The sequence below is a fragment of the Nematolebias whitei genome, chromosome 5, assembly GCF_014905685.2.
Source record: "Nematolebias whitei isolate Nwh7 chromosome 5, NemWhi1, whole genome shotgun sequence".
NCBI classification, from domain to species: domain Eukaryota; kingdom Metazoa; phylum Chordata; class Actinopteri; order Cyprinodontiformes; family Rivulidae; genus Nematolebias; species Nematolebias whitei.
The window spans coordinates 46480544-46490748 of NC_056502.1; the positions used below are offsets into that span (position 1 = coordinate 46480544).

At 42.8% G+C, this 10205-nt stretch overlaps 1 protein-coding gene across 1 annotated transcript in view; it reads right to left on the minus strand.

The window, feature by feature from the left end:
- The window catches only part of tcaim (T cell activation inhibitor, mitochondrial), a 129004-nt gene that overhangs the window by 1411 nt on the left and 117388 nt on the right, over positions 1-10205 (minus strand). The gene's annotated exons all lie outside the window — the stretch shown is intronic.

The window sequence follows — 10205 nt, forward strand, 5'->3', positions numbered from 1 at the left end:
TATATATATATATATATATATATATATATATATATATATATATATATTTATAAAAAAAACAAATGAAACTGGCTTTGGCCAAAAAGATGGTACTGTTGCACAACCTTTTGAGAAAAATCCCTGCTATCAAGTGATTTCAGTAACGCAGACTTCTGCACCTGTCCACAGGTGTATTGGTCAACTCCTCGTCCACACACGGCTCCAGCTGCCTCAGATTTGAAAGTGTCCTTCTCCAGACTGCAGGTTTCAGCTCCTTCCACTGATGTGTTTAAATCAGGGCTCAGAAGGCCACTTGATAATACAGGTGCTGGTCATAAAATTAGAATATCATGAAAAAGTTGATTTATTTCAGTAATTCCATTCAAAAAGTTAAACTTGTATATAGGCCTGTCACAATATTGCAATAATTTCTGAGACAATTAATCACCCAGCAAAATTTGTCATTGTGCAATAATATTGTTTGGAATTTGACAATAATTATTAATTATTGTCAAATTTAAGAAGAAATGTTGGTTAATTTTGTATGTAGTACATTTTTTGACCACAGGATGGCAGTATAAAACAGTTTGAACTGAAGGATGGATAGTGAGGGAGCGAGTAGTGTGTCTCTAAGAAAAATGGGAGGGAGGCCCCTTGACGTGACCTGGGCTCTCTCTCTTTCCTGTTTTTTGGTTCTCAAAATGGCGGATGCTCGGTGTGGTTTGAGCTCTTTAGCATAGCATTTGTCACACAAACTTTTAATTAAAAAAAAATCAGTCAACACGTTCTCAGCTTCTTTTTGCAGAGAATATCAACTTTTTAGACAAATGCACGGGTTTCTACAGTGAATTATTGGAGCTTTGACAAGACAGAGGTTTTTTTTTCCCGAGGTCTGCTTGTTAGCTTAGCTCGTAGCTCTGGGTGTGTACGAGATTCACCCTGATTTCCTTAAGGCTCTAGATATTGTGGGGCTGTCTTGGCTGACACGCCTTTGCAACGTCGTGTGGACATCGGGGGCAGTGCCATTGGACTGGCAGACTGGGGTGGTGGTACCCCTCTTCAAAAAGGGTGTGCTCCAATTATAGGAGCATCACTCTCCTTAGCCTCCCTGGTAAGGTCTATTCAGGGGTACTGGAGAGGAGAGTCAGATCGTTGGTCGAACCTCAGTTCCAGGAGGAACAATGTGTCAGTAATTTTCCACATGTGGCCACATCCAGCGAGGTTGGCTACAGTCCCTTGGACCTCAAACTTCTGAACAATCTGTGCAGCTGTAGCCAGAGAAACATCATGCTGCTTGAAGTTGGTCTTGTAGTCTTTACAATAACATACTGCTCAATAATTTGTACACCTACTCATCTAGACTGTCACATTGTAAAGTTTGCAGATGATACAGCGGTGGTGGGATGCATCACAAACAACGATGATTCCAGCTACAGGCAGGAGATGGAACACCTAGAGAGCTGGTGCAGGAAGAACAACCTTCACATCAAAGTGAAGAAGACGAAGGAGATGGTTGTGGACTTCAAGGAACAAACACACATACACACACCTGAACATAAGAGGATCTGCAGTAGAAGTGGTCTCCAGCTTCAAGTACTTGGGTGTGCACATGAATGACAACCTCAGCTGGGACAACACCACCAGCCTGATCAAGAAAGCTCATCAGAGACTACTTCCTTGGCTGAGACGTGCTGGTTTGGGAAGCTCAGTTCTCACCTCCTTCTACAGGTGTACAGTGGAGAGCATCCTGTGCTCCAGCATCAATGTGTGGCATGGAGGCTGCACAGTTGCAGAAAGAAAAGCTTTGCAGAGAGTTGTAGTGTGCTAAAACGGCTAGGTTAGCTTCAGCTACACTACAATTTTATTTAAATAACGGGTTCTCTCTTTTTCGAGCTACTTGACAGATATGTGACAGAGGTACTGTGCATAGATGTTTTAATCAGTGACATGAGACATTAATTTTCTTTGACCCATCAAAATAAATGTGGTCATTTATTAACAGAATCAAAATTTAACATCAAAACATTGTACACTTGAATAGACTGATCTGCTTCTGATTCCATAGTCCCAACTCGACTCAGAAGACTGAGTCTGAGAAAAACTCAGAAGAGACTCAGAAGAACTCAAAAGACTCAGAAGAACTCCAGAAGAACTCCAGAAGAACTAACGGGACTACAGTTCCAGGAAGTGTCGACTTTTAAAGAGTTCTGCTTCCGGTCACTTTTAGTAAGTCCTGATTGGTTGAAGGAACAAAGAGGGGTGTGGTTCTAGTGACGTCAAAAGGTTTTTACAAGTCGAGAAAACAGCAGAAATGTTTAGGAACAGACAGAGAAATGTTTTGACGAAGTGAGAAACACCGCAGGTGCCAGGTCTCTTGTTTACTGTCTGAGAGCTTTAAAAACACGACAGCCTGTTCTAACAACTGGTTTCTTGACTGTCTCCGACTTTTGACCGACATCACTCTCTCATTTCAGACAGAAGATCAAAAAATGCATAATTACTTTGTAAAATAGACATTGAACTTGATTTCTAATTTGAATGAGGATTAAAAAAATCATTAATACTGTTTCACAGTTGATTTAAAATGAGTGGTTCACTTCAACATTTAAAAATGGTATGAACTAAACACACTTTTGATTATCAAGATATTGTAAAATAGTAATGATAATATAAAAAAGAGAGTGTTCTTTCAATTGATTAGTTCAGGATACAATTAGAAAGTCTCTGGATGAGCTAATTTGTATTTCTGGGTTCAAATCAATGAAATAACAGTTCCTGTCCCATGAAGGTCTTCAGAGGCAAGTTTTGATCGGAGGCCTAGTTCACTACAGTCCCCCATTTGGAAATCATCGCCTGTCCATGGGGATGAATTCCAACATGAACTTACGCCTCCGAATATCCTTGAGCTTGATGTAATCCAGCAAGAGGAACATAAAAGTCAAAGAAGGTAATCCCACAACGGTTTAGGTAATTCCACAATGTTGTTGGTAATTCCATAATGTTGTTGGTAATTCCATAATGTTGTTGGTAATTCCATTGTAGCAATGCTTTAACCCCTTGGAAACAAAGTCTGTAATCCATTGGAAAAAGTCATATAATCCACAACGATTGGAGGTGTTGATTGATCAGCATGCAGAAGAGTTCCCTCGATTGAACTGCAGAGGCGACTACTGGATGAAGATTGGAGACCCACGTTGGAGTTGCAGGTCCCTTCAGCGAAGGTTGCTGCTGGTGGTTCCCAGTGGGTGCCATTCTGGTTCTATGTGTTATGCATTTATGTGGTTTTAGTTGGGCTTATGAGTGGGATTTTACATAAGACCTTAACCTATATGCACCTGGTGTGTAAGCTATCATGGTTTAGATCAGCTAAAGTTACCAGTTTAAACGGTGGGTCATGCTGAAAATTTTTCATATAGGGATTTAAACCTATAGAAGGGCATTCCAAACTATTTTTCCGTTCCTAACTGGGTTTAAGTTAGATTTACATGGCAAAATATAGTTTGGTTCAATTGTCTGTTGTCCTTTTAGACGAACAACTTGAGGTTTGTTTTTTTGGTTTTCCCCTAAATGTTTTGGAGTCTATGGCGAGACTCAACTGAAGGATTAGCTAGCTCCCCCCCCCCCCGAATAGGATTGTTCGAGTAGGTTCGGCTTGAGCGTCGTGAGACCAATGTAGATTATGGTACTTAAGGTAGCATTAATCTACATAGACTCCGCAAAGATTGCATTTTAATAAATGAACTGCATGTTGGCATAGTTAAAGTCCTCTTAGTCTCTAACTAAAATACACACAAAATTCATTCTTGCTGGGGGTGTTCAGAAACAATACCAAAATCCAATTAAACGATGTCTCAACATCAACAAAAATAGTGACTAAGCAACCAGAAAAACAACGTTTCAACATTGACAAAAGTAGTGATTAAGCAACTAGAAAACGACGTTTCGGTGCGTCACTCACTCTGAATGTCAGATTTGATCACGTTATCACATCTGGTAACATCACCTTAACTAACGTCACCCCCCTTCGGTCATGGGGGACCACGAACACGGGTGAGGACGTCGCTCCATGAGCTAAAGTTAGGTTGCCCATGAGTAGTTTTAGCTGATTGCACAGCTGAAAGAGGGCTTTAAGGTCTGGATTGAAATCCAGGTTGGCTTCGGGCGGAGTGTTTTTCTCTGGGTCAGTCAAATACAGCATCATCGAGTTTATTGCAGGATCCAACTTCTGAAGTTGGATGATGTCTGGGTCAGTCAGCACGGGTTGTACAGAGACTGTGTTGTCAGCCGGCTTGACTGTAGCCTGTGCACGTGTGACTGCCATCACACATAGGTTGTACTGGCAGAGTTGCGAGCAGCCTGGAGGGGTCAGAGGACTTCTTAGGGCCGTCCACGGCTCTGTCCTTGATAGCTGGTTTATCTGTCCCCGACGACAGTACAGCATCTTTGGTGTGGGATTCTTGGATCTCTACACCTTGAACTACCAATGGTAGGTAGTATTTGGTGGGCCCCGACTGTTTCAGCTCGCAGAGGAGGCTGTGTAATTCAGTCAGAGTCGGGTTCACTGGTTTGGTGTTTTCAGTTCCACATGCTTTTGAAGGATTACTTACCGGGATAGTGTTCTCTGTCGAGAGGTCCTCGGTGCCTTCTGCAGTGCCTGCTGTTGGGCAGTCTGTGACTGTCTCAGGAGGCATGAGTATTGGCAGGGGTTTGCTCATTCTAGCCCACATTGTCTGTGTACCATAATCTATAATCGCATCAAAGCGATTTATAAAATCCTGGCCAACCAAAAATGGGAATGAGTCAACCATAGACACATATACCGGGTGGTATGGTGTCATTTCGCCAACCTGCATGTGAACCATAGCTCTAGCTGTCAGGGTTGTCCTCGTCTCTGCGAGGCCCTGCAGTCCTATAGCACATTCTATGAGAGGTATTTCCCTGTGAACACTGTAGTGAACTTAACCTGATGTCAAAACTGACCAGATGGACAGAAACTGTCATTTCATTGATTTGAATCCAGAAATACAGTTACACCCATCCTGAGACTCTCTTTCTTGAAAATCAAGTGAAAGAACACTCTCTTTTTATTATCATTACTATTTTACAAATGTTGATAATCAAAGTGTCTTAGTTCAAACCATTTTAGATGTTGCAGTGAACTAATCAATTTTATTAACTGTGAAACAGTGTAATGATTTTTTAATGCTTATGCAGAGTTAGAATTCATGTTAAGGTCTGTTACAGATTTTTATGCATTTTCTGATTTCTGTCTTTGAATGAGCAAGTGTGCGTTTTCCAAGGTCAGGAGTCGAAGCAGACATGTGTTGGAACAACTGTCTTGTTTACATCCTCTCAGACGTCAACGGAGGAGGTGGCACCTGTTTCTAAAACTCGCCAAAACAAAACTCTCTCTGTCTCTGAGAACAGTTTAATCTGTTCCATAACAATTCTTGCTGTTTTCTGACTTCTAGTAACCTCTTACATCACAAAACACACCCCTGTCTGGTTGATATGGACCAATCAGGGACGCCCAAATGAACCGGGAATAGAGCTCTTTAAAATGCCGGTACTTCCTAGTTCTCTCAGAGTCTGAGCAGTTGGGTGAAGCTTCTGAGGAGTTCGGTGAGGCGCTGAGAAGTCGTTTGGGAGAACAGAAGTCCAGCATGATAAGGCTCCTCCGAGTTGGATTATAATATCCTCCACCTCTGAGTGGAACTTCTGAAGGACCCCACTCATGTGAAGTCTATTGCTGATGTGAGCTGGTGTCGGACGGAATCTCGTCACTACTTCGGACGAGTCACAGCCATCCTATGGAGACGCTGGACAGGTAGCGTTAACTGGACCTCCATATCTGCTGATTAATCTTCAGAAAGGTAATGAGTCAAGTTTCCTACCAAAGCGTACCGAGGAAAGCTGGGTTCTGATGGAGAGTGTCGGTTCTGGGCAACACTTCCCCTCACATACCATCTTTTACTCCCTTTAAACTTCATTTCCATCTTTAAATTCTTCTCTCAAGTAGAAATCCTTCCAGATATTTTAGAAATGTCTGTGTAAAGTGCTCATCCACCGCCGTGTGGATAATTGATCATAATTGTACAGTTTTCATTAATGTCTGCTGTTCTGCTGAAGAGTGGAAACAATCGCCGAATTGTTTCTCACTACCTGTAAAGCTGTTAATTATGTTGTTATTTTCATATTTTGCCAAATTAATGTAAATGTTTGATGTTAAACTTTGATTCTGTAGAATAAATGACCGCATTCATTTTGATGGGTCAAAGATAAATGACGTCTCACGTTTGCATTTCATTAACATCAATGCACGTTTTATTCAGTCCAGAAAAATGAGGAATCCGTTTTAATTGATGAATATTTCTCAGCATCTGTTCATCTACATTTGGTGGCCCGTAAGGGCGTCTAGCTCCAAGCGCGCAGCTTCAGCTGCGTTCGGGCACAGCTGACAATCTGTTATTTTTCATGCCAACATGTAAAATCAATCTTTACACGAATACACAGTCCATTTATGAGCACGTTACGGGCCACCAAAATGTAGATGAACAGATGCTAAGTCTTCGAAGTCTAATTGCTAAAATTTTGCCACGTTTGAGTAAAAAATCCGTTCAGAAATGTTGGATTTAACCGAGTCTAGCCGATGCTAAATTTAAGCTAACAGCTAACGACCGGATGCCACAGGAAGTCATAGCGACTCCTACGGGATAACACTAACAGTGTCTGAGTTAAAATATATAAGGTTATGCTGACACCTTCTGGAGAGACTTGAGATCACAGGTTTTCACTTCGCTTTTTAGGTTATTTTAGTGAAATTAAACGTATTTTTCTTTCTGAAAGGCATTTTTGAGTTAATAAACGTTCCTCAAAACTGAATAATCACTGTTATCTTGCATTTAGAAAATTATTAAGGTAGTTATGCACACAGGCATTTACCAGGAAATTTTTCATTCACTGAAAACCTCAAACAGGAGGGACAAAATGAAAAATTAGAAACTTTTTAACAAAAAAGGTACAGTTCAGATATTCACAGAGTTGATAAAGTTTGCTCATTTGCTAAAAGATAATGCACGTTTAATTGTTAAATCACTAAATAAGAGTAAATATATCAGTAGAGTGAAACTCTCCTGATTTTATTTTATCACCTAAACAATTACATCTCCTATTTAAATTTTTAATAGCGGATGATGGCGAACGAAGAGGTAAACACTGACCCCTTGCACTCCAGAGATGCCGTCCAAACGGCTTTACATATTTTAACAAATTCAATTATTGGTAATCAATTAGGGCAATTAGAAGACCTTGATGACAATCAAAGAGATGAAGAACTGCAGAGGTTGGCAAAAGCAGCTAAAGTGTCGGAGGAGACAAAATCGAGCCGTGAACGGTTAGCAAAAATTTCCCTGCTTCTCAAAGCGGAATTGGACCATCAGGTTGCTCAAAATGTCATGCTATCCAGAGGATATGAATCTGAAAAGGAGAGGTGTGACGTATTGATGGATGCGTCTGCATTGGAGAAAGAACAATTTCAGATTGATAGGGACCTCTCAAAGACTGAGCTGTCAGTACAGGCTCAAACATATGAGGGGATGATTAGGGATAAAGACCGTGCGTACCAAGCCGCGTGTTCAGACAATGATGTACTACAACAACAGTTACAGCAAGCATTAAAGGAGCTGGAGGTTTGCAAAGTGGAAAAGGCGATGATTCTCCAACAATGTCTGAATTTCCAAAGTGAATGTCAGACATCACAGGAGCGCCTGAAAGCTTGTGAGGAGAATCTAGCCACAGCTACAAACAAGATTTCTGACGTGGGGCGAGCTGGTCTGGGACTCAGGGACGAACAAGGTCAGGGTCCGGTTCAGCCACAAGACACCCCAGACAGATGCTGTTACACCTCCTCCCCTTAGCCCCGTTCCAACAGCCCCACCTCGGGTGATAAGGACGGGTCTGCACCGACTTGCACCTCCTACTCTTAGCCCCGTTGTAACACCCCCATCTCGGGTGATAGGGATGGATCTGAACCGACTTGAACCTCCTACTTTTAACACCATTCCGTCATCCCCACCCCCATCTCGGGTGGTAGGGGCAGACCTTCACCAATTTGCACCACCAACCACACAAGAGAGACAGTTGATACTGTCTCCTTCAATGGATGATTTGCAAAAAATCTCAAAATATGTACAACGCTTTGTACCTGGACCGATGGGGTCATCTGGAACAAAAGCGTATCTCAGAGATCTTGAGTTCAGATTGAGAGGTTATCCTAATGCTACGGTGGAGGATAAAATCAGTCTGATACGGCTCACTTCGGACAGAGAGGTGTTCACCTTCATCGAGCGTCTACCTGATGCAACGAGAAGGGATTACAACCTTCTGTGTGAAGTTTTGATCAGAGAGTACGACTCCTGCACGGGACCTGCTGGTTTCCCAGCTGCAGACAAGGTCACGCAGGGTAAAACTGAACATCCAAGAGTTTATTACAAAAGAATCTTCCAAGCTTATTTTGGTAACAGAAATGAAACCGGAATGGAGGAAGAGGAAGGTTTTAAGTTTGTTTTCAGCAAAAATCTCCATGCTGATTTTAGGCGGTCAGTACAAATGATGGCAAATTTCAAAGAAAAATCCATCAGTGAGATTAGACAGTGTGCTGTGAATGTGTTTGAGGCATGCCCTCATGCTAAGACGCCCATTGAAGTGTTTCCTAGTGTAAAGGTTAAACCCCTCCCTCTTGAACTGGAAGGACGACGTGCTTCGCCGCCTCCTCCTAAGAAAGTTGAGAGAAAACAGTCTGTTCAAACTAACAAACCGCGTCCTGAAGGTGCACGCTGGGACAAAAAGGCTCCTCTTTCAGAGGATGACAGTGATTATAGAAAAAGGGGTGAGCGTAGGACGCAAAGATATGGGAATCCATATCATCAGGGGCAGTACGTAAGGGAACCCCCAAAAGACGTACCTGACCGTCCCCCACCTCGGCCGAAACTAACCGAGGCGAAAAAATCACAAAAGTTCCAGAAACAAGGCCCTACACCTCTGAGCTCGGAAGAGACAGAGAAAATACGCAGGTTGTTAGAAACTTTGAAACACACTCACACGGGAACCCAACCAGGAGCACTTTGCAGTAATGTAATCCCTATTACATCTGGGGGCGCGAATGACGACATTACAGATGTCGGTGGAACACACCAAGACGTTGCTGTTGTTGCCTCAAGCAACCCCTCGTCGGAAGAAGGGGGGGTAAACACACACACAAACGATGACGAGTCATCGCAAGCTGAACACTCAGAAACAGCTTCTGCTGTGCTGACGGTTCAGACAAACCAAGATTACACAGATAAGGCTGAACGCGTGAAGAAGCGTCAGAAAAAACCCAAAAGGTTTCTGTGTAACTTTATCAGAAGGGGGGTCGCCAAAAAGGCGTACCTGTCAGTAACACTCGAAGGTGTCCTCACACACGAAGCACTCTTGGACGGTGGGGCAGACATAACAATTATGTCAGCTAAACTGTTCGAGGAGCTGAGGACGGCCGCTGCCAGTGTTAACAGGATAATACCTCTCTCTGAATGTGCTATAGAAATGCAGGGTCTCTCAGAAATGAAAACAACCCTGACAGCTATAGCAATGGTTCACATGCAGATTGGCAAAATGACACTGTACCACCCGGTACACGTGTCTCGTGTTGACTCATTCCCATTTTTGGTTGGCCAGGATTTTATAAATCGCTTTGACGCGATTATAGATTATGGTGATCAAACAATGTGGACAACAGTGAACAAACCACTGCCAATAGATACGCCTCCGGAGTGTGACACAGACTGCCCAACAGCAGGTACCGCGGAAGGCGCACAGGACTCCTCAGCCGAGGACACGAGCCCGGTGAGTACTCCACTGACATCATGTGAAACCAAAGAGACCCGCTCAGTGGTCCAAACTCTGACCCAACAAGACAGCCTCCTCTGTGAGCTGGAGCAGTCAGAGTCCGCCAAACACTACCTACCACTGGTAGTTAAGGGTGTAGAGATCCAAGGGTCCCACATCAACGATGCTGTTCTGTCTCTGTGGACAGATAAATCAGCAATTAACCGAGCTTTCTATGAAACCCTGGTTCACAAACACGTTGGTCTAGAACTAATTAAAAAAGCTTTCCGCTTTCCATTAGTTCCCAATAGTTCACAGGTAATGACCGCAGAAGGAGTCATTAACCTAAAACTGAACTGGAA